The sequence below is a fragment of the Panthera leo genome, chromosome B4, assembly GCF_018350215.1.
Source record: "Panthera leo isolate Ple1 chromosome B4, P.leo_Ple1_pat1.1, whole genome shotgun sequence".
Taxonomy (NCBI): domain Eukaryota; kingdom Metazoa; phylum Chordata; class Mammalia; order Carnivora; family Felidae; genus Panthera; species Panthera leo.
The window spans coordinates 49722501-49749929 of NC_056685.1; positions in this window are offsets into that span (position 1 = coordinate 49722501).

The window sequence follows — 27429 nt, forward strand, 5'->3', positions numbered from 1 at the left end:
TTCAATATGGCCCAGGTTAATATTTTTACTCTTGAATGAAGGGTCATTCTTATCGCAATCTTCTCTAGTACTGTACTTCTAGAACATCTGTGTGCTTTACTGAAAGTTAATTATAGTTAGTCTGTGTTCCCCACTTTCTATGTCCTTTTTCTTTAAAAAAATATTTATGTATTTGGAGAGAGAAAGAGAGAGAGTGGGCAGGGAAGAGGCAGAGAGAGAGGGATGAGAGAGAATCCCAAGTAGGCTCTGTGCTGTCAGCATGGAGCCTGATGCAGGGCTCAGTCCCATGAACCATGAGATAATGACCTGAAGCTAAAATCAAGAGATGGGCACTTAACCGACTGAGCCACTCAAGCGACCCCCTTGCTATATTGTAAATGGTTGTGTCCCACAAAATGTTGAATTCCTAACATTTCATGAGGTCATGAGGGTAGAGCTCTCTTTAATAGGATTAGTGTTTTCTTATTAAAGAGACTCCACAGAGATCCCTTGCCTCATCTGAACACACAGCGAGGCACCAGCTATGATTCAGGAAGAGGGTCCTCACCAATATGTGACCATGTTGATACCTTGGTCTTGGACTTCCAGCCTCCAGAACTGTAAGAAATAAATTTCTGTTGTTTATAAGCTACCCAGTCTTTGATATTTTGTTATAACAGCTCGAAAAGATTAAGACATGGCCTGGCTAAAAACTTTGAGGATTCGAGTTTTGACCTAATTAGTTTTGCATTTTATACAATGCAAAGTGTAGTATCTTACAATAGACATTTGTTAAATGCTGATTTAAATGATTCGAATTAGACAATGAAGCCATAGTCCTGAACACAATGTTTTAATTAATTAATTAATTATTGTTAGAGAGATACAGATAGTGCGAGCAGGGGAGAGAGGCAGCAGGAGAGAGAGAATCTTAAACAGCCTCCATGCCCTACCACATGACCCTGGTAACATAACCTGAGCCAAAATCAAGAGTCAGAGGTTCAGCTGACTGAACCATTGAAAACAGTGTTTAAAGTGACATTTTGAATCTAAGTTATTGTTAAAAATACCAACCTAAGCCTATTAAAGTCCGATGCTACTTGACACAACCATTTAGACATTTTCACGCTATGTATACCTTGAGAAAGAAGCTCTTGTCATTTGTCTTCATGATTACATCAGAAGTTCTTGGATGCAGTATCTATAGGGTCTATCAGAGTGCCTAGCATATAATAACTACTTAAGAAATGTTTAGTGCATGAATAACGAAATGGTAAAATAATAAATGAATATAGTCAAAGGATAGTTGATCTAAATGAAATTACCATGACTTAAAATCACTTGCTTTGTGAGACGAGTAAAGGAGACAAAAATGGAAGTCAATAGAATTTTCAATACAAACTAGAATCACAACAGTATCTTGTGATGTGTAGAAACATTAAGATTTTTGAAGGTCTGTTGTGTTAAGCATGTTAACCAGAAGATGTTTATTAGTTATTAGTATGAGGTAAAAGCCTTAAAAACCTTTAAGAGCCTATTAGTAGTGAAAAAACATCTCAAGTAACTTATTCAAAGTAGTCCAAACATGTAACTTCTGCTAATTTGTCTTAAGATAACATAAGAAAACACTAAAAAGACAAACCATTGAATCAAGTCTCAAAAAATTTAAGGATGGAACCTCAGAGGAACTTTGCTAATCAATGGTAGGTCAATTTTCTTGGCATTCTCAGGTTTCATCTCAAAAAGAATGCCTGAAAAAGAAGGAAGACACTTTATAGTTTCCTTGTGTTATTCCTATGGCTCTATATCCAGAGTATCAACCAATGAAAAAGACAAGTCATGTGTTGAGTTTTGAGGTATTCACAAGGTATTCTCAGACCTCCCCACGTTTTCGATTGCCATTTTCTCACCTTTCAGAAAAAAAGCATCTTTCAGAAACAGTTGGGCAAGAGCTGTAGAGTGGACCACTGATTGCTTATTGCGTACTGGCTGAATGTAATAGAAGAGGCCAAAGAGATTAAAATTATGAAAGAGAACATGATAGTTAATAAGACCTAAAGGGGAGTTTTAATTTGTGACTACTCTGTGTTCCTGAAGAAGGAACTAAAACATGAAACAGAAGCAGTAAATAAAAATATAATAGACAAAAATTTAACTGACTGACCTGAATATGCAGATTTGATTGACATTACTAAATTTAACACAAAAAGTGAAATCTATAAAACTCATATTGAAAAAAATTTGAATTCCAAGGTAAATAACTGATAATTAAAAAACTGTCAAGTATCTGTACTCTGAAAACTATAAAACACTGATGAAATAAATTGAAGATGGCATGAACAATGGAAAGGTATTCCAGGCTCCTGGATTGGAAGAACAAATATTGTTAAAATGTCCATACTGCCCAAAGCAATCTGCACATTTAATGCAACCCCTATCAAAATAAACCAAAAGCATGTTTCACAGAGTGAGAACAAATAATCATAAAATTTGTATGGCACCTCAAAAAGACCCTAAATAGCCAAAACAATATTGAAAAGGGAAAACAAAGCTGGAGGTATCACAATTTCAGATTCAAGTTATACGGCACAGCTATAGTACTCCAAACAGTATGGTACTAGCAAAAGCACAAAGATAGATACATAGGTCAATGGAATAGGATAGACAGTCCGGAAAGAAACTCAAAACTATATGGTTAATTAATCTTCAATGAAAGAGGCAAGAATATGCTAAGAGAAAAAGACAAGCTCTTCAACTAATGATGTTGGGAAAACTGGACAACTACATGCAAAAGAATGAAACTGGACCACTTCCTTACACCAAACACAAAAATAAACACAAAATGGGTTAAGGACTTAAATGTGAGACCTGAAACCATAACAATCCTAGAAGAGACTACAGGCAGTAATTTCTGTTACGTCAGCCACAGAAACATTTTGGATGGTGTTAAGAAGAATAAAAGCAAAAGAGAAACACAAGCAAAAGTAAAACTACGGGGACTATATCAAAATTAAAAGCTTCTGTACAGCAAAGGGAACAAAAAAGCCTAAAAGACAACCTCCTGAAAGGGAGAAGATATTTGTAAATGACATATCTGATAAAGGGTAGTATCTCAAGTATATAAACTTATACAAACTCAACATCCAAAAGACAAATAATACAATTAAAAACGGGTAGAAGACATGGACAGACATTTCTCTAAAGAAGATACATAGATGGCTAACAGACATATGAAAAGATGCTCAATATCACTCATCATCAGGGAAATGCAAATCAAAATACAATAAGATATCACTTCACACTTCTCAGAATGGCTAAAATTAAAAACACAAGAAACAACAGGTGTTGATGAAGATGTGGAGAAAAAGGAACCTTGTATACTGTTGATGAGAATACAAAATGGTATATAGTCAGTGTGGAAAACAGAATGGAGTTTCCTTAAAAAGTTAAAAATAGAGCTACCCTACCATCCAATAACAGCATTACTGGGTTTTTACCCAAAGAATACAAAAAACACTAACTCACAAGAATATATGCACCCCTATATTGGTGGCAGCATTATTTACAATAGCGAAAATATGGAAACAACCTAAGTGTCCATTGATAGATGAATGGATAAAAAAGATGTGGTGTATCATGCACAGTGGAATACTAAGCAAAATAAGTCAGTCAGAGAAAGACCAGATACCATATGATTTCACTCATACATGGAATTTAAGAAACAAAACAAAACAAAACAAAAAACACAGGGAAAAAAAGAGAGAGAGAGACAAACCAAGAAAGAGACTCTTAATTATCGAGAAAAAACTGATTATTATGAGAAGGGAGTTGAGTGGGGAAGGTGGATGAAATAGGTGAAGGGGATTAAAGAGAATGGTTATCATGATGAGCACTGAGCAATGTATAGAATTATAGAATTACTGTATTGTACACCTGAAACTAATATAGCACTGCATGTTAACTATACTGGAATTAAAATAAAATTTTAATAAGATAAAGTAAAATAAAATAAAATAAAATAAAATAAAATAAAATAAAATAAAATAAAATAAAATAAAACTGTCAAGTATCTAAGTAAGTGGAAAAGGAAAGGAAAGGGTTATTCACAAAGGAAAAATGTATCCAGATAGCTTCAGATACTGTATATGCAAATATTCTAAAACAATGAAAAATGTCTAAGAACTTTGAAAGGATAGCATATTGACCTAAGGATTTCACATCTAAACAATTTGCATTTCTTGTAAAAAGCCATTAAAGCATGGTTTCAGTTATATAAGTAGTCAGAAAAATAACATTTACATAATTTTCCAAACTAAATTATCTGAAATGCTGCTCCAAATTAATCTCAAAGAATCAGATTAAAAAACCCAAAGATGGAAGGGTCATGGCATAAAAGCACAAAAAGATGTTTAGGTATTTCCTTTCTCTATTTGGATGGGAATAACTGGGGCTCCTTTCGATAAATCTTTGGTACAGTGATCCTATATATCAGACTTTCATTTGCTTCTCTCCAACTCTCACCCCTTCCCCATCACCAGGAAACATATTTCTCCTGCCTCATTCTTATGGGATCTCTTGTTAGGTCCAACAATCTAGGATCTAACTAGCACTTATGAGATAGCCAGAACATTGCATTTTCATGGCTGAGATATTATGCTTGACAGAGTTTCTGTCTGTTCCACATAAGGCAATGTGTTGTCAATTTTTTTTTACCAACTTTTTCTCTCATTAATGAGGCCTGTATTGTGAGTAGATGTTTTTTACAGATTAGGAAACTTGCTCAGGAAGGTTAGTTGACTCTTTCAAAGCCCCACACTTGTAGGAAATAAATTTGAATTTGTATCTTCTGACTTCATTACTTGTCTAATTTATGACTGCCTCATGGATTTCCAGAAAAAGGGACTTTATATGTTTTCTTGGTTTTATTTCTTCACAAAAGAAATAATCTTTGTCACTTGATATTTGTAATTAGTTTAACCTATATTGCTTAACTCTCAAGTGTATTATTATCCTCCATAAATATATTTATATCTAAAAAAACACTTTTTAAATTTTCAGTTGGTATAACAGATTCCAAACCATTTTTTTTTACCTCTATTGTCTTGATTACTTTGAATCAGATTATAGCCCAGCATTACTTTTTCTGGTGAGAAATTTGAGATTGTTTAGTTTTAGCTACAGTAAAACTTAAAAAAAAATCCACTTTGATATAATTTCAAAATTATGAGAACTTGCTAGAATAATGTAAGGAACTCCTATACACTATTTACCCCAATTCACCAGTAACTTATGTTGCCCCCTTTACTTTATCATTTTTTTCTGTTTCTATGTATATTTATTCATACATGCATATTTGCCCCAAATATTTTGAGGATAATTGGAGACATCATGCCCCTTCATCCTTAAATACTTTAGTGTGTGTTCTAATTATCAAATCAGAAAACTTAACACAATAAAATACTATTATCTAATCCACAGTCCATATAGTACCCATTATTATAAAATACTATTATATAATTCACAGTCCAAATTTCATCAATTGGCCCATTAGGGTTCTTTACAGCCCGCCTCTCTCCTGTCCTATCAAGGGTACAATTCAGGATAATTTACTTGGTAATTCTTCTTTTCTTTCCTTATGAAGAGCTTTTCTTTTCAAACACAATTCTTTTTATGGTCAGTGAGAGTTGGAGCCAGACTAGTTGTTCACCATCTGGGTTTACATTCAGACTTATTTCAGGAGCTTTCTAAAAGGGTCTATTTCCATACCACTCTTGCTGACTCAGAATCTGAGGGAAGGGATTGCCCCAGACCTCTTGTTTGTTTGTTTGCTTTGTTTTGCTCTTCAAAAAATCTGACAATTCTGATGATCATCACGTTTGGAATCACTTATGTTAAGCAATGGCGAATCTGAGAGGGAGGGCCACCCTGCTAGAGCTAGTGCCAGAGAAATAACACTGCAGGAGGGGAGTGAATTAATCAAGAGGATGAGATAAGAGATGTAAGACTTCCGTCAGATGCTGAGAGATATTTACCCCCAAAGCACAGCTGATCAAGACAATTCTGGGGAGAATGAAACAAAGATGTCCACTTGACTTTTGGATTGTAAGATCCATGAAAACACACTGGTTCTTGAACAATTATGAGCTAGTGTGCAAAAAAACAATTCTGTATCCATGTAAGTTTGAAGAACAAAATTAATATGGTTTTTTCCTCAGAGTCCTTAATATATTGATCTTGGATCTATAGAACACAAAGCATTTTGTCAATTTGCTGGACCACATAACCCTTTTTTGGAGGACTGCCTATTAACGTACCAGTTTTATTGTCTAACTGACTTTAGGAGCGTATTAAATACTGAAAGTATATATCATATCATATAATATCATATCATATATAATATCATAATATAACCCAGGTCAGATTTTCTAAGACTTTAATAAGGGAAAATTATAAAGAAATATCATCATTTATTTTTCTGTTCTTTGTTTAGAATTACATGTAAATAAAGAACTAATACAACAAATTCATATAAAGAAAAAAAAATGATGAACAGAACTATACATATGAAATTCAAATGACTAATTAAGAACTATACAAATTACTACTAATAACGAAGATGATGATTAGCCAGATGGGATAAAGTATACTCTGAGGCAAAAAGTACATATATTAATACTTTTGCTCTTCAAGCTTATACACTTACTTTTCTTCACTAGGATATAGAGGCTAATGTTAACTTCTAAAAATGTTGTTTAGTACAAGCTCTAAGTCCTTTTTGAGTTCCTATAATTTTTAAATTCCATAAAGGTAAAAAAAAAAACTCCAATAAAGTCTGAAAGCATTAGTTGGTTCAAAGAAGAAGCATCCTACTTTTATTTCTCCTCCAAAAAGAAATATCAGAGCTGTTCTTCTAGTGAAACCAAGGAACATAGCCATTAAAAAATATGGAGTTGGCATTCTGGATTATCTTCAGAATTGTAGTTTAAGGAAAACAAATACATTTTAATACTTTTAGGGTTTTATCATGATAACATTACTATCATATTATGAGAGGGTGGAAACTGGAAAGCAGCTTTGTCTTGACTGTGCTCAGCTGGATGGTTTTCTTTTTCTAACTTTATTGAGGAATAATTGACAAGTATAACTATATATATTTAAAATGTACATTGATTCATAGTCTGTGTCTCCCTCTCTCTCTGCTCCTTCCAAATTAAACAAAAAAATGGGGTGCCTGGGTGGCTCAGTCAGTTAAGCAACAGACTTCAGTTCAGGTCATGATCTCACGGTTCATGGCTTCGAGCCATGCATCAGGATCTGTGCTGACAGCTCAGGGCCTGGAGCCTGCTTCATGTTTTGCCTCTCTCTCTCTCTCTCTTTGCTCCTCCCCTGCTCGTGCTCTGTCTCTCTATGTCTCTCAAAAATAAATAAATGTTAAAAACTTTTGAAGTGTACAATGTCATGATTTGATATACATATACATTATAGAATGGTTACAAAGATCAAGATAATTAACACACCCATCACTTCACATAGTTAACATAGTTAACTTTTTTTTTTCGCCTTTTTTGCCTTTTTTTGTGGTAAAATGCTTAAGATCTGTGAGGTTACTCATGTGGCTGTATTCAGTTAGGAGTTTGCTAGGGCTGGAATATCCAGGATGGCTTCTCATCCTCCAGGGTCTTTCCTCCATCAGTCTCCCCTCTAGCTTGGGTTTCATCACACTTCTGCTTGTGTTAAACTTGCCACTGGTCTATTGTCTAAACTAAATCACTTGGCCAAGCCTAAGGTGGGAAAAGACTATACAAGCAAGTGATTGTTGTGAGCTGTGGTGCTTTAAGCACCACCAGTAAAATAGCCTGCCACAAGGGAAGAATTTAGATCCATTTCTGTGTTGGCCAATCATTTACATCCATGTTTAAACACTACTTCTCTAGGTAAAGACAGAAAAAGAAAAGATGAGTACATATTTATAAAAGTGCCTAGAAATATTTTGGGGCACATATCCATTTTATGACTAAAAAATTAATAACTATAATTGGGATGTGACATTCTCTGAATAGCCAAGATTAGAACAGAGAGTTGAACTGTTTCTAATGTATTGGTTACTAAACTTAATATCATGGCTAATATCATAAGTATAGTAAAATAGAACTTTTGGGCTAGGAGATAGGATACACAGAGCTACCATTGAGCTGCCTTTTGGGAAGTCATTTAAATTTTCTAAGCCTCAGCTGTTTATGTATTAAAATTAGTGTCTTGAACCAAATTGCTCCTTAACACTCTTCCAGCTCTAAAATTTGACATATCCTTAAAAATTCTTTAAGTAGCGTTAGAAACACGTGAAAAAAAAAAGATATAACCCCAATTCCCTCATCAATCAGTCAGCTGTGCCAGGGATTGTGATGAATATGTAAACACTGATTTGTGGTTATTAAGATTCTAATTCAACCAAATGGGTCCTGTAGTTGCTTATTAAAACCTCAGTCACTATAGAAAACATGGGCAGAGGGTGTTTCCATGGTCTACGTGCTCTTGGTTATTCCAGGATAGCAGTGATTAGAACCCAGTAATAAAAAAGGAACCAGATGATACTTTGTATAAATCTGCAAGTATTATGATTTAAAAAAAAAAAGAAAGAGAGGTTACATCGTCTTAAAATGGTAGAAGTTAAGGGGTGCTCGGTAATCCCTGATCATCAGAGATACAGTATAAGAAATTTTTCTTACTGTTTTATTTTCTTCCCAGGCTTTGTACCTTCCAAACTTACAGGGAGGCTTGAGTAACCTCATATGCAGAACCCCTCCAAAATCCCCCTCCTGCTCATATTAGTACCTTTTTCCTTCCAATCATTTAGTTTAGATTTTCTTTTATTTTTCTTGCAAATCACCCTAAGCTTACAGCGATCTAACACATTATCTTGTGTACGCAGATCAACTGGTTGTTTGCAAGGTAGAATTTCTGTCAAACCCATAAACTGCTTCCTTTCTCTAGTTCTTATTTTCTTGCCCTTGGGCCCTGCTAAATGTTTATACCACTTCCCATTATGTATACAGCATCTCCCAATAAGTTAGTTCACAAGCTAGTTCATGTCCTCCCTTTCCTACCGTCTTATATCCTATGTCCCTCATACTAATTGGTTCATCCTTCTGATGAGCCAAAGTTCTATCTAATATATATGAGCTTCAACAAGTGCTTAAATGTGTTCTGGACCCATAATGGGATTTCTGTGCAGGAATTATTTCTGCCTTGGGTCACTGACCCTTAATGTAAGTTTTCTATGATTTGAGCTGAGCTCCCTTTTCACCCTGAGTCTCCCACTTCCTTCAGGTTGCTTTGCTATGCACTGAATACTACACAGGGCTGTCTTACAGAACCTTCTAGGATGATAGAAATGTCCCCTATTTGTGCTATTGCACACTGTTATGCAATGTGATTTAGCTGCTTCACAAAAGTGTGTTTTGCTCCACAATCAGACATGAAACTCTTGGAGGTCAGAAACTGTGTTTAACATTTCTTTTGTATTCCTCTTGGCAACATAGCATATGCTGGGTACCTGGTTGCTGCTCAATAACTATTTACTGAATGGATAAATAAACTCGGTTACATCAGGGAGCAGGGCGACTGGACAGATGGTGCCCAAATGACAGAAGTCCCGCTTTCTTTCTTCTAGAAGTGATGGCATATTTTGATAATTTTCTCATAAGGTTCCAGAGAAGTCTCTAACAACTAGAATATACAATTAAGGAGCCTGGCAAGAAGAGAACCAGTTTCCTGGAAATTTCAGTATACAATTCAGTGGTATATCTCTGATTTCCTCATAATATAAAATACACCTAAGCAGAACAGAGTACAGGAGTGAAATTCTAAGCTTTCTCTCATGTGTGTAGAAAGCCACATGGTGGCTCCCACCACTAGTGATTTCATATCTGTGTAATAGTTCTGTTTTCACTTTTACAACTTCTTGAAATTGTCGGCTATTTTATTTGTATATTTTGTCTATTCAGGCTGCTAGCGTGGAGATTATTACACCTGAACTTTCTAGACAAGGGTGGGACAAGAAAACCAAAAGATAAAGCAAATAAGAAAAACAAGGCAACACACTGCTTATGATTTTAAACCACCTGACAAAACAGTCCTGAATATCATGTGAAATTATTGATAAGTTTGAAAAGATATACCATATTGAAGTAACAATACATTGTCAGTAACATTTTTGAAAACAGTCAGCAATGTTTAGAATTTGTTTATACATATGGTATGTGTTTTAGATGTAACATCCTGGAAAGCCTCATTATTATAGACTTCACTGGAAGATCTCTGAGGTCCCTTCCAGCTTTAAAATGCTGAATATAATTCAGAATTTATGATAATTTGAACTAGGCTAGGCTGAAATTTACTTTTGTATGATCTATGGAGCAAGGATTTGCTAATAGTGTAAACAAGATTGCTTGAGGCTTTTAACCAAGCTGTTCTTAAAGATTTTAACACATTGTGTGATACAAATGGGTCTACCTAATTTCAAATGATTCCCACCTATTTATTAAAGCATGCAATGGCAATGAAAGTCTGGTACTTAGAAGTACTTTTATTAGCAGCTAAATTTACAGTGTGAGTTTGAAAGTAATATATCTGCATTTCTTATTAGAGTGTCTAATTTATTACTATTATTTGTTGTTAATTCAGACTGGTTTCTCCGTGGGTAGAGTATATCAGTGAGGTTTTTCTGTAATTAGAAATGACTATTTCAAATACAATTGTCTGTTTCAGTAGTTTTTTTTTCCTTTTCTTTACTGTATCTGTTCTTTATATCTTGATTTATTTACAAAATATATTTTTTAGGAATTGATATTTCACTGCTAACCCAGGTGAGATTTAGCTTTCGTGGGAACCTAATTACTCTCCAAGGAATAATTAAAAAAACCCAGCTTCCTATATTTACCTCTAATTCTAATATTTTTACAAGTCTTTGAGAGTACAGTAAATTAATATAGAAACTATAAGATTAGGTTGATCCCTGTAAAGTCTTCATTTTTTCCCCTTTAACAGGTTGTCATCTTAATTTGTTTTTCTCGATGTTACACTAATTCTCCATGTACATAAAGGCTAAGAAATATTCTATAGTACACTGCGGAACTAAAATTTACACTTGGCAACAGGATTTGACAATTTATTTTACTTAAAGATGGCAAAAATTCTTCTAAGGACTTGTACAATTCACACATGCTGTATTTTACAAAAATGAATATGAAAACAGTTACTTTCTAAGATCTCATATATAGTTCAGAATGATAACTCGAAATCACTGAATTTAAAACACAATATAGGAAATATTCAGTATCACTTGCTATAGGTAAAATATGAAGTTAGTTCTTCCAGAATATGTCTGCATAAACATTTCTATGATTTCTCTCTGCAAACACACACACACACACACACACACACACACACACATATATATACATATATATATATTTATAACATGTAGGGCAGTGGTATTTTATAGCAACATTGGCTAAATTTTATAGGCCATGTTTATACTAATAGATAAAGAGTACTATTTATGATCGTATCACACACATATAATTCATGTGAAACTATTACCTCAGTAGTGCTTTAAGCATTTTAAAACATTTCAACTTACATTGTTATGATTTGCAGTTAAATAGCATTTATTAAATATCTGTTGTACTGCTTGCACTGGCCTAAGTGCTCTGTACACATTATCTTACTTAATCCTCATGAGAAACTGTGAAGTAGGAGTGATGATTCTTCATTTAATAAATGAGGATGTGGAAAGCTTGAGAGAGAGAATAACTTTCACAAGAGATCCCACTAATACATGGCAGAGGAACCTGAATACATGTCTGGCTGATTCTAAAACGTTTGCTGTCATCCTTCAAATTATTCTTTTTCTGAGCAAAGATTTTTTTTAATGTTTATTTATTTTTAGAGAGAGAGTGTGAAGAGGGAAGGAGCAGAGAGAGAGAGAGAAGAGGGGAAAAGAGGATCCGAAGCAGCTCTGTGCTGACAGCAGTGAGCCTGAAGCAGGGCTTGAACTCATGAACCATAAGACCATGACCTGAGCCAAAGATGGATACTCATTTGACTGAATCACCCAGGTGCCCTTCAGCAAAAAGTTTTTAAAATTTATTTTCTCATGGCATCTTTGGCACTAATTTTTTCAGTTACCTTTGTTTCTCCATATAATAAATATCAATAAGCCATTAATGTTGCTAAACAATGAGATGTTTTTTAAAAGGTATGGAATCATTACACTGGAAGAAGTGCAGAAACTAGTCTAAGCCCTTATATGTTTTGAATGATCATCTAACAAAATATGAATATAGTTGTAGAGAGATTATTTTGTTCACCAATCCAAGGGGGCATCTTTTGAAATTCTATCTGGTTCCATCAATTTTTCAATGTTGAATTAGTCATCTGAAATTCTTTATACCAATGAAATGATTTCTTGTATCTCATTCAATTCAGGTGGCTTCAAGCTGGTTGGTTGGAAAGTGTCACTTTCAGGTATTAGTTCTCAACATAAAGTATGATAATGTAGAAAACATAATCTGTTGAAATATTGATTCCTAGAGATTCTTATATGAGAGTCTTAAAATTTAGTGATCTCTAAATCTTTCCCTGATTTATTTTTGTCCCTTCGCTCTCTAAAATGAGCATTACTTCAGACTTTGCAATAAGTATCACCTAAGTGCACATAGCCTCCAATGCACAGCAAGCTATGTTGATGCTGCCATTTAAATCCCAATGGCATTTTGGCTTAGTGGTCCCTAAAGAGTGAACTGGCTGCAAATAATCAACAAAAAATTAAACCAAGAAACGATATAACAGCACATGATAAAAGTTATTACCTAAAATTAGATGATACAAGTCAATGATACAGTATTAAAATATCTAGGTATAATATTATCCAAGAACATTTATCTTGGTAGAATAATGACCAAAATCAAAACATCAGAAAGTATAGCCATTAAAAATTTTCATTTGAAAATATTTATTTATGAATAAAATTTTTCTTATAAAATTTACATGGCAAATAACTGATCCCAATTAAAAATTTTCAATAGAGGAAAAATGACTATGGAAATAAGGAAATTATTTAACTATAGTATGTAACAAGTTGATCATGGAATTAACTTGTCTTAATGGATTTATTCTAAAAAGTAACCTAAAGTATTTATCCTAAAAAATAAAAATGTATCCACATTTTCATAGTGATAAAATACTTATGTTCATAAAGAGAAAGTCAAAGTATCAAAATGTCAAAGTTAGGGATCAAAATATTCACCTATCAAAATGGTAGTGTAAAGACAGCAGGTTTAAAATATTTTGTATTCTTCTCAAATCTATATTGTTCCTTCCCAAATCTTCTCATTTACAAAATGACTTTGATAATGATATCTATCCCACCTACCAACTCATAGAACTTCTGTGGAGATCAAATGAAATGATAATTATAAAAGTGCTTTGTTAAGTTATTTAATAGTACTTAAACATTATTTAATAGTATTATAATTTTGAATTGCTTATTAGACATTCTTGGTTGAATGCATACATAGTACAAACTAAAGTTACAGCATTTTTCACTCAAATTAATCTCTCTCTGTGACTTCTTTACTCTGTCAATGACACCATAATTCTAACAAATCTTCAGGATTTGAGAGCTAAAAGCTCAGAATTCCTTGGGACTCCTCCATCATAACCACTGAAGCCCAGTAGAATATGCTAATCAATCAGACTACAAATGCTACAACCAAATTAGTGTCACATTTCAAATGCTTTTCAGTTACAGCTTTATCCCATTTTATATAAAGATACATTTCTGGAGATTTGCAGAAATTACTTTTTTTTTTAAATGAAATCCTATTCTAGATGTAAAAAAGTTATTTTAAGGAATCTACTTTGAAATCTGGGGTAGGGTGAAAAATTCGTTGTCACTGTAGGTTTTTCTATATGTTCTGCCATTAAAATATGACACATAAATATTGTCTTCCTTTTTCAAAGAAGCCTTTATAAAGGACATGCCAAATGTAGTTCATTGAAGATTTGCTTCTCTCGCAAAGTTAGTGATTCAATGACCCTTTGAATTAGTGTCACTGTGGTTATGTGGTTTGGTTTTCTGCTTTATATTAAACCTAAAAGCTTTAAATAAATGAGTGTGATTAATTGAAAGTTTTAAGCAGTAGTAAAACAAGGTCAAAGAAGAAGGAACAAAGAGTTATCCTGTACTTTATATTTGAGGCAGTGCAGATGACATTTAAGATATAACTGTAAGGGGCAACTAAATTATAGTGACCGTAACTTAGCTGTGTGATCAATTTTATTTTCAATGAGACTTGGAATAAAACAATATAAGTCAGTAGAACAAATTCTGTTTCCCAGGATAACTGTTCACACAGTGTTTGAGTGAATTCATTGCGTGGGAAAGAACATTAATTTTTTCAGTGGTAAAACTTTAAAAATTGGTAATAATGCGTGTTATTAAAATTGGTACAATAGAGCCATCTCAAGCATCTGCTTTCTTATGCTAGGAAGTTCTTAGTATTTGAAGTTTTTTTTCACACGATTTTACAAATTCTTACATATTCTTTACAAATGTCTAAGGATGTCAATGAATCCACATTGATGTGACTCAGATTAACTTAAATGACATGGTCACAGTTCAACCATGCAGGTGAAGCACACGTGTAAGTTTTCCTATGTAACTGCTAAAATTAAAACCTGAGAGACCCAAGTTTAGAATATTTCTATCTAACCAGTATAATAGAACCAGGCAAACATGTGGAAACCACTAGAATGTATCATAGTACAATTCTTTAAATAATTTTAATGAAATCTAGGATTGGCAATAGGTGAGGATATAGTTTAAAAATATGAAGGCATATAGACCAGCAAGACAAGGCACCTGTAATTAGGTTATAGCTTTTAAGATGAAATTGTAGATTTTCATGGTCCTTTAACAGAAAGAAAGAAAGAAAGAAAGAAAGAAGAAAGAAAGAAAGAAAGAAAGAAATTAAAACAAATGTTTTGTATCCATCCAAAGCTGCCTTGGACCAAGTGGTATCTGAGTGGTACAGTAGCACCTTGATTCTAATGCCTAGACCAGGTATGGAAAGAAAGGAGTTCACTAACTAATGGCATTAGTATCTGAACTGGTCTTCAGAGATAACATACCTTAGCATGTTGAGCTACAACGTTATTTCCAGTGTAAAGCTTAAATGGATAGTGTGGTAACCAAGTTTACCTTAGTCCCAACCATTCATAAAATGGTTGAAAGTTTTATAACTAAAGTTATGTTTTTACATGTGTTTAATTTAAGTGTTTCAATTCTTCTATGATTAGTGACTGTATATTCTGGATTTTCCAGATCAGTCCAGATTTCATAAAAATGTTACTTTTTTTTAAAGGAAGCCTCTAATGTATAATTAAATGTAATTTACTCTGATTTATTTCTGTGTAAGTAAGTTCACAAATGGGAAGAAAAAAGTCTATTATCAGAGATGTCCTGGTTTCAGATCTAGAATATATGGAAATTTTTTCTATGGCATGATATCATATGTAAATATTGTGTTTTCATTAATTACTGGTGTACATTGTACCCCTTGCGCTATTATTTGAACTATAATCTCCAAGGTCTTAAGCTATCATTTCCTGCTTAAAACAATGAACCTTTAAAGTTTAAATCTACCTAAACTAGATGGGTGGAATGAAAAACATTTGATTCCTTTCAGCCTTGAGTGATATCTTCTCTGTTACTTTCTCCTTCAAACCTTCTCTTCCTATATTCCCTATGTCATTTTCCGCATCCCCACAAGACTAGCAAAACCAAGTCCTGATGTTACTGTCTGTGTGTCTGTCTGTCTGTTCCTTTGTCATTGTTCTCATCCAGGCCCTTGTTATTCCTCAGGTCAACTATTAACCTTTCTGCTCTCCGCCTTCACTCTTGCTTCTGTTCACCAATCTATGTTCCATTCTGGTGCTAGAATTATGTTTAAAATTTGAATCTAAATTACTCTCTTTAGAACTCTTCAGTGCCACTCTCAGATAAATGATTTCCCTCTCCAGACTTACCCCTCTTACTTTATGCCTCACTATGAGGACTGTAGTCACACTGGGTTCGAGATCTTTCCCTCATGACTGCACACCTCCTGTGGTGTCCACACCCCTAATATATTAATACATTTTCTTTTCATGATCTCTTGAAAATGGTAGCTGGCTCTCTAGTTTTTCCTAAACCTCTCTAGGGAAATTCATTAAGAGGTTAGGAGCGGAGAAGAGAGAGCACTATCTGTGAGCTGCTGTTATGTATCAGCCACTTTCTATAGGTAGTCTTAAGTCCTCACAGAAACTGTAATGACATGGGTATAATTTGTATTTTACAAATACAACTAAAAAATATCAGGCTAAGCATTTAAATTGTTAAAGGCAATACTTGTGATTATATGTGGAGCCTAATGTATATGCATGACAAATTAACATGATGTAAACTTTTAAATATCTTACATTTTTGTTGTCAATTATATCTCAATAAAGCTGAATAAAAAAATAGAGTCATTTTTTAAGTAGAGGAAACAAAGTGGAGCCTAGAGTCAAACATTTGACTCTAAGGCCCAAAATATTGGCACTGTACTACACAGATTCTAGATCTGTCATCAGAGTCAGGGCATCTCATGGTTTGGCAGTAGACCAGGTTAGAGAATCTTCCTGTGATTCAGTCCCAACATAGACTAGCTTTTGGTCTTTAAAGGACTGCCAAGGAGGATTCTCATCATCTTATTCTGACAGACTACAGTGGACCAACAATCTCTATCTTGATACTTTAATAATTTGGCCCAAAGGGCCCATCAATTCCTAGTGGCATCCCTCTAGATGAACCTTGGGCCAGATCTTGTTTGGGTCCATATTCAGGGACTAACCAGTTCTACACAGTTGGCTCCCAGATCATGAGCCAACCACATAGATGGAACTGTCAAAAACCACTGTATATCTAAGGGTCCTGAGAAAACAATGTATAATGCCTTAGAATACCATTTTTAAGTATATATATCTTTGAAACTTTACACAGAGCATGTGGCCAAGGAATTCAGAGACAATGGATTCAGCTTATGATGTTATAATGTTAGGGGACCTTTATTTTTCCTGAAAATAGACATCATTACTTTGACAGGAAACTGGTCAGGTGTCAAAAATGAGGTTAGAAGGACAGAGAAAAAATATTATGCCCACATATCTGCAAACTGTGCTTAAAGGAGAAGAGTTCCCCAGAGGCTATACCTCTAGGATAGGAACCACCAGTTTGTGAAAGAATAACATGGGTAAGGATCGTAGTGAGCTAGCAGGGAAACTGCTTGTCACCAAAAACAATGTCTATGCAAACAAAAACCTTGTGTTCTGGTCTACTGAAGAGGATTCCAAACATAGGTCCCTGATGGATTAGTTGTCACAAGGGAAAATGCTCTCTCTGATTTTGCCTTATTCTTCCTTGTCCCCCATCTTGTTCCTTCTCTCTTGATTTTTAGCATTCCTCTTTAATCCCTGGTTCCTAAAAAAATACAAAATTTGGAGGGAATATTTTGGTTCAAACACTGACACATAATTTGGAAATTTTAAATTCTGTGGATAATAGTATTATGTTATATGTGTGTTAGAACTGAAACAGCATAGACTCTCCCAGAAACTCCCTGTGTTTCGCGTTGAATATTGTGTTATGCAAAGTCACCAGCAAGAAGCAGTTCATTCGGTTAGATTTTGTGTAGGTATGGAGTAAATTTTAAATTTTAATTGTCTCTCGCTTATTTACTTTTCTAGTATTTGACCTTCCTACAAGCAGACAAATATTAATGCTAATGGCAAAAGCAAATGCAGTGTGTCAGAACCCACATTTTATTCTGCTTTACCACCAATTTTTGGGCTGGGAAGGACGTAGGTTTTTGTTGCCCAAAGAAAAATATATGTATAGTGTCTGCCTATGTGAGCAGAGTAAGAATTTATTTGGGGGAAAAAAGGGAAGTAACTACTTCTTTCATTTGTTACCTGAGGGGTAAGAAGGTAGGAAGTGGTAGGAAGTAGGCAAGTGAAATCATCTATGAGGTGTGATGACAAACTTGTTTTTATTCAAGGCACATACACATGATGTTATAAAGTGATTACCAAGTTCAAAATGGCCACAATTTCTGTTGTCACACAAATTTGCAATATTTTTTGCTTCTTGCTTAGCTGAAGATTGTCTTTCTTTGATGTGAAGTAATAATCACAAAAATTGTCACATATTTTGAATTATTTCAAATGTTTGTGATGGCAATTATATGTTGAACAAAAGAACTTATGAAGTTAATATTTTGCAATACTAGATGAAATGATTTGGTTTTAGAAAATTATATGTATTTATATATAAAAATAGGAAAGTATCCATATTAGTAGATTATTTACACATATCTTACGCAGATATGGAGTCATTTGTTGACCTGTATAGAGAGGACTAAGACAAGTTTTCTCTAACTGGTGAACTATGTTGAAATTGGGCTTTCTCTATAGATAGTTACGTTGTAGTAGGGAAGTGAGGGATGGAGGTAGAAGATGATTGATGATAAATCCAAATTTACACAATGAGGACAGGACTCGATAGGCCACTAATGTAGTACATGTTCCTTTGCAATATGGTATTATATTAACATTAAGATAAATATTTGCCAAATGAAACAACTGAATGACTTAAATAATTTATGCCCAACTCAGTATTAAAATATAATTGCATTTAATAAGATAATATTTTATGAACCACTCACAGAGTTTCTGTATCCAAGTCCTTTAAAAAAGTATCAGCTCTCCTTTAGCACGAATTGGTTTTAAAATCTTTTTTAAAAATATAATTTACAATAAAATAAAGCCAGCAGAACGAAGGTATAAATTATTAGATAGCTATGAATATATATAGATATTTCATTACAGGTAGAGGCAGTTTGTGGGGATTTTAAACAAAGAGATATTAGAAGTCCAGGACAGGATTTTTGTATTTAGAGAAGTGTTTGTTTTATGTGTTTTTTTCCTTTTTTTTATGATGGGAATACGAGCAAAGTACTCAATAGACTAGGACCTCTAATATGAAATTTACCAGCAGTGTAAATAACTATTCCCAGAACAACTTTAGATCTAGAATTTAATGTCATATCATAAGAGCTTCTCCTTTACTTTTGTAGGCATGTTATTATTTCCCCATATGTTGAACTTTCAAATAGTCAGTTTCTTTTAAGAAGAATAATGCTATATTGTGTTATTTATATGTCAGAGGAAGATGGATACATTTAAGTGATATTTTAGAATAGACATATAATCACTATTGTCATATATTTTAGTGCTTTGTTAAAGGAAGATCAATTTTATTATTTACAACATAAATGAGAGCATCCTGTATTTCAAAAACTGTAACATTGTGTGGGATCACTTATTATTCTAGTTTATCTAAATCAGTTAAAAAAATCTTCCGTTATATATATAGGCATTTAAATATTTGACATAGTTTCTTGGCTGAGCATCTAATCACCATGTTTTAAAAGCTGAAATTAGATTAATTTTTTATTATGCTATTGCTACCACTGTCTTGAATTTTTTTTGGTAGAGTACAAATATGAAATCTCAAATGGGCTTGAGTTAAGTTATACTCTATAAAACTCTACTTAGATTTTTTAAAAGATGAATTATTTAGAGAAAATAAATATATAATATTGTAAAATTATATTTAGTTTTTAACTTGATATATAGATTTAATCCTGATTGGTGGAAACAGTATTTGACGTGTTTATCTCAGTGTTTTAATATATGAAACTCTTCACCTTATCTGTCACAAATTCTAGATTGTGGTGGTCACCAATTTTTCAAAGACAAAAAATTGCTTTAATCAATGATCCTTTGTTAAGTTGCAGTATAAAATTCTACTGCATTTTGCAAATTTATTTACTAATATTGAAAGCTTTGATTTTATTTTATTTATTTTTAAAGTTTTATTTATTTATTTTGAGAGAGTGCATGAACATGAGTGGGGGAGGGGCAGAGAGAGAAGAGACAATTCTAAGCAGGCTCCACTCTGTCAGCACAGAGCCCAATGTGGGGTTCGAACTCACAAACCGTAAGATCATGACCTGAGCTGAGATCAAGAGTGGCACGCCTAACTGACTGAGCCTCCCAGGTGACCCAAAAGCTTTGATTTCAAAGGAAAGCTTTAGATTCAGGGCCACCAAAGATAAGAATTCTCAAATTTGGGACATCCTATGTGATAAGCTCAGGTAGGCAGTTTCTTATTTGGTACTATTGTACTTGAGAAGAAAAAACAGTTGTTAATATGTATTTCTCTGAATTTATTTATTTTCTACTTATTTCTAGAATCCTTGTTTTTCTCTAGGACTACATTCTATGTTGTTAAGTTTTTCCATTCCATTGTGAAACATTAAAAGAAAAATCTCTCTTTTGAACTCAAGTGGAGGGCTGATTCTGATACCTACATATTCAGGAAAAAGAATGAACACACATAATGCTCATATTTTACTTAAAAAAACCTAATGGATTTTCATGATTGTTAATTTTAAATCTTTTTAGTTTTGAATAAAGTCTGTTGATTTATTTGAGATAGTGGCTGAGAAATAATCATTCATGCCACAATGGATTTGAGCATCCATAAATACGTTCTATTAAATACAATCATGGATATAGAAAGTAGAAGTGATTTCTTTCCTAAAGGGATTTAAAATCTAGCTATAGAGAAAAATATCATGTATGTGAAACAAGAAGAAACATTTTGGGGGATGATAACCCAACAACAGCTTCTTATAAGGAAACACCTGTTTCTATGCTCTGATGGAATTATTCCTAAGCTGCCATCTTCTGAACCATGGATGATTGGAACAGTGTGAATTCTTGATTTTAGGGAAGCCAATCACAGAATTCCTAGCAGTCCATTAGTTAGAATAAAGTGTGAGTTAAGCCAAGCATATGCAGTTTTTTGTACTTAGGTTACTAAATGCCTCAAGAATCAACTCAGCTAATCACAACTGCTATACCTACCAATTTGTGAAAGCTGATATCAGACTAGGGCACCTGTATGGGACCATATGCAAGGTAGAGTTTTCAAGCAGCATAGAGTGAAAATAAACGCAAAAAGCCAGTTGTTGTTAGGAGAAAAAGAAATACTCCTGAGGAGTATGACTGTGTCAAGGGCGACAGAGCACTAGGAAAAAGGTTCTTAAAGTAGCTAGAGCCAGCTACAATTCAGAAATACCCTCTAGCTTCAGCCTTTGTAAGGTCTTTTCAATGATGCCTTGTAATTATGGATTTCCTTGATTTCCAGGTGTATCCTTAGTATTCTCTTTTGCTTAAGTTCACGTGAATGGGTCTTTATTCCATGCAACCAAATCAACTTGCCTAAAACAAGGAACAATTCAGTCCCAAATAGTACAGAAAATAAGTGTAAAGGAGCTTTTGAATACATTTGAAAAAATGAGTTTGATTAATTAGAAATTTTGTACTGCTTTTTGTTTTTGTTTGTTTTTTGACTGGGGAAATCAGAATGTTGGCTGCAGGACTGACTTCTTAAATTCATTTTTTGAGACAGTAGTCAACAAACATTTTCTGTAAAGAGTCAGGTAAGTATTTTTGGCTTTCAGTGCAATTGTCTGTATTACAACTATTCAGCTCTTGTTTGTTGTATAAAAGCAAATATAACCAATACACAAATGACTTAGGTGTGGCTATATATACACATATATATACATATATATATATGTATATATATGTGTATATATATATATATATATATATATACACACACACACACTGGAATTTAAATTTCACATATTTTTCATGTATCACAAAATATTATAATCTTTAGTTTTTTTCAACTATTAAAAAATGTACAAGCCATCCAGATGGCAGGTATGATTTAACTTGCAGACTGTAGTTTGCCTGACTTAAAAGCATGAGTCTGGGATTCAAGAGTTCCAGATCAGTCCTTGCTTCACAACTGTGTGATGCTGAGCAGGGAGCATTCTTTGTGGGCCTCAGTTTCCTCCTTTACAGTAAGATGATGAACAAAATGAGCTTAGAGACCCAAACATGTCTGAACTCTAAACTTATTTTAAACTTTAATTAAAATTTTATATTTTAATGTTTTATTCATTTGACACTTTAAAACTTATTTCCCCCATATTCTGTGTTAATTGTATGAAAAAAGTCTACTCTTTTTGTCATTATTAGGTAAACGAAAACTAACATAAATATAAATATAAAAGTATACCCAGACAAGATTTTTTTAAACATTTAATTTGTTTATATCCATTTTATAATGCAGATCCTGGCTTCTGCTTTAATTATCACTAGGTTTAAGTAGCGATCTTCTGATCTTTCTCCTGCCTCTATTATTTGTAGTCTATCTATGAGTGGGTTGACCAACCAGTTTTTTGAGAAGGGGTCATGGATTTATATAATTCCTGCTGTTCAGACATCCATAGTGGATATCTTACAAACAGAGAGTAATTAAGATTTAAAGAGAGAAAAATATCATACAATCTTACTCATATGTGAGATTCAAGAAACAAAGAAAAAAAGCAACCCAAACCCCCGGAGTCCTCAATATAGAGAACAGTCTGGTGGTTGCCACAGGGGAGGTGGGTGAGGTGATGGGTAAGATGGGTGATGGGGAGTAAGAGTGCACTTATCATGACGAACACTGAGTAACGTATAGAATTGCTGAAACATTATATTCCGTACCTGAAACTAATGTAACACTGTATTTTAATTATACTAGACTTAAAAAAATAAAAATAAAGACATCTGTCTTTTTTTCTTTTTCAATTTTCCATTATTGTTAGAGCAAGTTGAGTGCCAAAGAAAGATACTCACATTTGTTTTTTAAACTCTTAGTGTAGCTTTTCCTCTGTGTCCTCTTGAGTTGGTATACAACACATAAAGTACTGAGAAGGGCAAAGAGTACTGAGAATTTAACCTCTATGATTGCTTAGTCTATGATTTCTTTTCAAAATAAGTCCCTATAATCACAAATCCAGTTTATACCACTGTTTGAAATCTCAATCATGTTCTTACTACATTTTAATTTCCATTATAGTTGTAGAATATATTTTAAAAATTTCACTCACAGTTACAAACATCTCTTAGTTTCATTCTCTGTCTTATTAAAAAGCAATCTGGAAAACTGAAATTATTATATTACCATTTAACATGTAAATGGGTACTCACTTTAGAAAGAGACTGGATGGCATTTGTTTTGTATGCTCACAAATTTGGCACTGATCTTTGGTTAGAGCTGGCTTGACCTGGGTAGAATTGTGACACAGGTGAAGTCAAGCTTTGGCATTCCCTTAATTAACCCAGTGCTTTTTTTGTGGACCTAGGCCTTCCCACTGGAATGCTAGTTCACACTCACCTCCCCTCTCCTTACAGGACTCAAGCCACAGGGATTTCCTACCCTCCTTTCCTTGCTCTGTTTTGACTTTGCAGATCCTGTTCTGTTCTACAGTTATTGAATAACTTACTGACTGCAGATGTAAACATTTATATTTTAATAGACACCTTTCCAGAACTGATGGGTTAACATCAAAGGTAGTGGAGGTGATATCTGAGGGAGCTGCCTTTAAGCCCGAGTCCACTCTGCCTACACACAGAGATAGCTCTGCTTGGTCTATAACATTCTTCTAACTTTAATCTAAAACTCTGCTCCATCCATTCATCAAAAAATAAGGAGATTCTTTATATAACACATTAGGGAGTCCTCAATATTTGTGTGAAAATGAAAAGGGTGGTATCTTCTCACTGTTAAATCACTCTTGCACCTACAATGTGCTAGACACTATGCTAGAGAATGCACAGATAAATAAATTATGGTGTTTGCTTTCAAGGCACTGGCTGTTTGGTAGGAAATACAGACTTGCAAATAAATAATTTCAGTAAAATATTTAAAATGTTGTAATTTAGGGGCTATGTACATAGATGACACAAAGGAAGGAGTGATTAACTCTATTGGGTGGGACAGACAAGCTTCACGGGAGACCTTTGAGCTAGATTTTGAAAAATGAGCTTTCCAGGAGGAGAAAGCAATGGGGAGTTTTGCATGAAGGCATGGTGGCACAAAATACACTTGTCTTGAATTTTGAATAAGGAACAAGTCTTGCAAAGAATAGATGATAGAAAATCCATTTTGGCAGTGGTAGTAACCACGTCCAATATTCAGGGGAGAGTGGCAGGGAACTGAGCTTTGGCTGCAACCATCAGAAGCTTGGGTAGTGGGCACAGGGCCCTTACTGCTGGTGATGGTTACTTACTTAAATGATGTGATCACGGCTGCTGCTCTGCCAACCTAGTTTTCTTCTGTCCCACCATTTTCAGAGCTGCATTCCAGCCTGCCTGACCATTCTCCTAACCAATTTTCTTCCAATAGTGTTTTTTTCTGCTTAAATTAGCAAGAGTTGGTTTCTCTCTCTCTTTTAATTTGTTAATGTTTACTTTTTAGAGAGAGAGAGAGAGAGAGCGCACACGTGCAAGTGGGGGAGGGGTAGAGAGAGAGGGAGACACAGAATCCAAAGCAGGGTCCAGGGTCTGAGCTGTCAGCACAAAGCCTGTCGCAGGGTTCGAACTCATGAACCGTGAGATCATGACCAGCGCTGAAGTCGGGCACTTAACCCACTGAGCCACCCAGGTGCCCCAAGAGTTGGTTTCTATAGTACCTAGATACCTTAGTTAGTGTAGCTGTAAAGAACGGGGATTCTGATGTTTGTTGTTTGTTTTCTGAGAAGTGGAGCAGTTCAAAGTGATATACCTTTTTGTGTGTGGATTGTTAAAGGAGTGGATATGTACCTCTGGGGATTGATGATGTCTGTGGGACTAGGGTATTGGGTAAGTTGGGCACATGAACATTGTTAATACTCGAGATCATGACTATTTGTGATGAAAGATTCAGAGTTCTTAACTAATTTGGGTATGTGATCAAGAGGATCATAAATGACAGATAAAAAAATGTTGATGGTATGTAGCCAGGTGTCATGGGCCTAAAAATGTAATTACAAGAAGGCGGTATTATGGTATAAAAGAAGAACTAGGAATTAAGATGAATGTCTACTCTCCCTCTAGCTCTCATGGTGCTTGGGACATTTGTCAAAGCTATAGGAAAGCATAGGAACACTTTTTTAAAGAAGTAGAAGATGTAGAATAATTTGTTTATGAGGTAATGAGATTCCAGAGGGCACAGAGGAAAGAGGTGAGAAGGCAGCAGTGGCAGAATTAGTTGTCAGGAAGAAGGATAGAATTACACCGGATTGAAATTCAAAAGATGATAGATTATAGAAAGGAAGTTCTATTTGGTCAGTATCTTTGGATATCAAGGATGAGAGCAGTATGACAGGACAAGTGGACACAGTGTGTTTTGGATAGAATGAGGATAGAGAAATATTTCTGTATTGGGCTAAGGTGTCTGTGGATGGTGAAGAAAGACACTTAGAGTCTCTTGGAGCCAGCAGTGTTAACAACTGCTTGGATATCTCTAGATAAAATTGACAAACATTTGTTTTGGTTTTGCTGGTTAACTTAGCTTTAGACCAGGGTTTCTCAACCTCAGCACTACATAGTACCTGATAATTCTTCGTGAGAAGGCTGTCTTTTGCATTATAGCAAGAATAGCAGCATACTTGGCCCTCACCCACCAGATGCCCATAGCACCTTCTGCCCAGATGAGAGAGCCAAACATGTCCCCAGACATTGACAAATGGCCCAAGATGAAAACCAGTGGGCTAAGCCCTGCCACAGCATTTTGGGGGAAGGGAAGTGAAATTCATTCTGGAATATTTTTTAAGTTAGTTAATTAACTAACTAATTAATTAATAGAACATGTGCATAAGGGACAGAGAGACAGGGAGAGAGAGAGAGAATTCCAAGTAAGCTCTGCACTGTCAGCACGAGGAACCCAGTGAGGGCTCAAACTCACCAACTGTGAGATAATGACCTGTGCCAAAATCAAGAGTTGGATGCTTAACCTACTGAGCCACCCAGGTGCCTGCCACTCAGTCTGAAATATTAATGATAGCTTTTATTTGAAATTCTTGGCTTTGGGGTAGGAACTGTGTGTTGGAATGAATAATACGTTGAAGCCTAACTCAAAAAATTCTAGAAACTTCCTATTGCCTTCAAAATGAAAATCAATTTTAGCACATTGGATAAGTTTTCTGTTACTTCTGCTCTTATGCTCCACTTTCATATTTACCTCTCTGTCAATCTCCCATTATGGGCATTTCACCAAATAGTCTTTACAATTTCTCACTTTTGCTTAGGCTATTGGTTATTTATTCCCTTACCATAATCTTCCAAAGAAATTTAGCTCTCAAGGCACATCTCAAATGATATCTCTGCCATGGAGTCTTCTCTCATTCCATTGGTAGGATTTAATCTTTTCTCTTTTGCACTGTTGTTGTATATTGCATTTTGCTTTATTTATCACATTCTTCCTTCTCATTGGTGATATATATTTTTTCCTGGAATGCAGTATCTCCCTGTAAAGTGCATATTCAGTCCTTTCACTTCAGAAAATTTTCTTGTATTATATTACTGAAAATGTTTTCTATTCCATTTGTTGTGTTGTTCCCTTTAGGGAACTCAGTATTATTTAGATTGGTCATACTTGCAGTCCATATCTATTATCTTTAATTGTTTTAATCATTTTTTTCTTTATGAATTTACTGAGATTATATAAAGCCTTTGTTTTAAGATCCCATTTTGGATTAGGTATGCATCTAATTAAACATTTTACTTATTGCACTTTAAAGGTACTAGTTTTATTGAGAAGTAAAAGAGAAGTCAAAAAGAATACTAATAAAATCATTTCATCCTTAGTCCATAAGTAAAAAGGTTATAAAACGTTTCTCTATTCTTTTAAATTTAATTATAAAATGGTGTTCTTCAATATGTATTCTTAGCTCTAAAACTATCCTTATTTAATTATTATTTTCAAGTGATTTAATCTTTGTGGATTAAAAACATCTAATTTGTGCTCTGATTAGGTAATGGTATAGAAGGAAGCACTCATAGAAAATTTCTTCCCTACATTTAGTTACAATTTATTCATTATTTTCCATCCTCTGTTACATCTTTCCTTCCTCCCTCTCCTTCACTTCCTTCTTTTTCACCTTTCTTTTGACTGTTATGGTTTGTATATCTAACATTTCTTTTAAAATGTTGGTGCTCAACATGGTCACCTCCATCAAATTTGACTTCCTTCTTACTTCATATGAGACCTCTTGATTTTTCATATACATAATTTGATGACTTAACATTACATGCTCTGCGCATTCTTCTAAATCCTAAGGGCATAGTAGGATGCTTGGTCATTACTTGACATTATGGACAGCTTGGAGAACTCAACTCCTCTCTCTCACCTGAGAT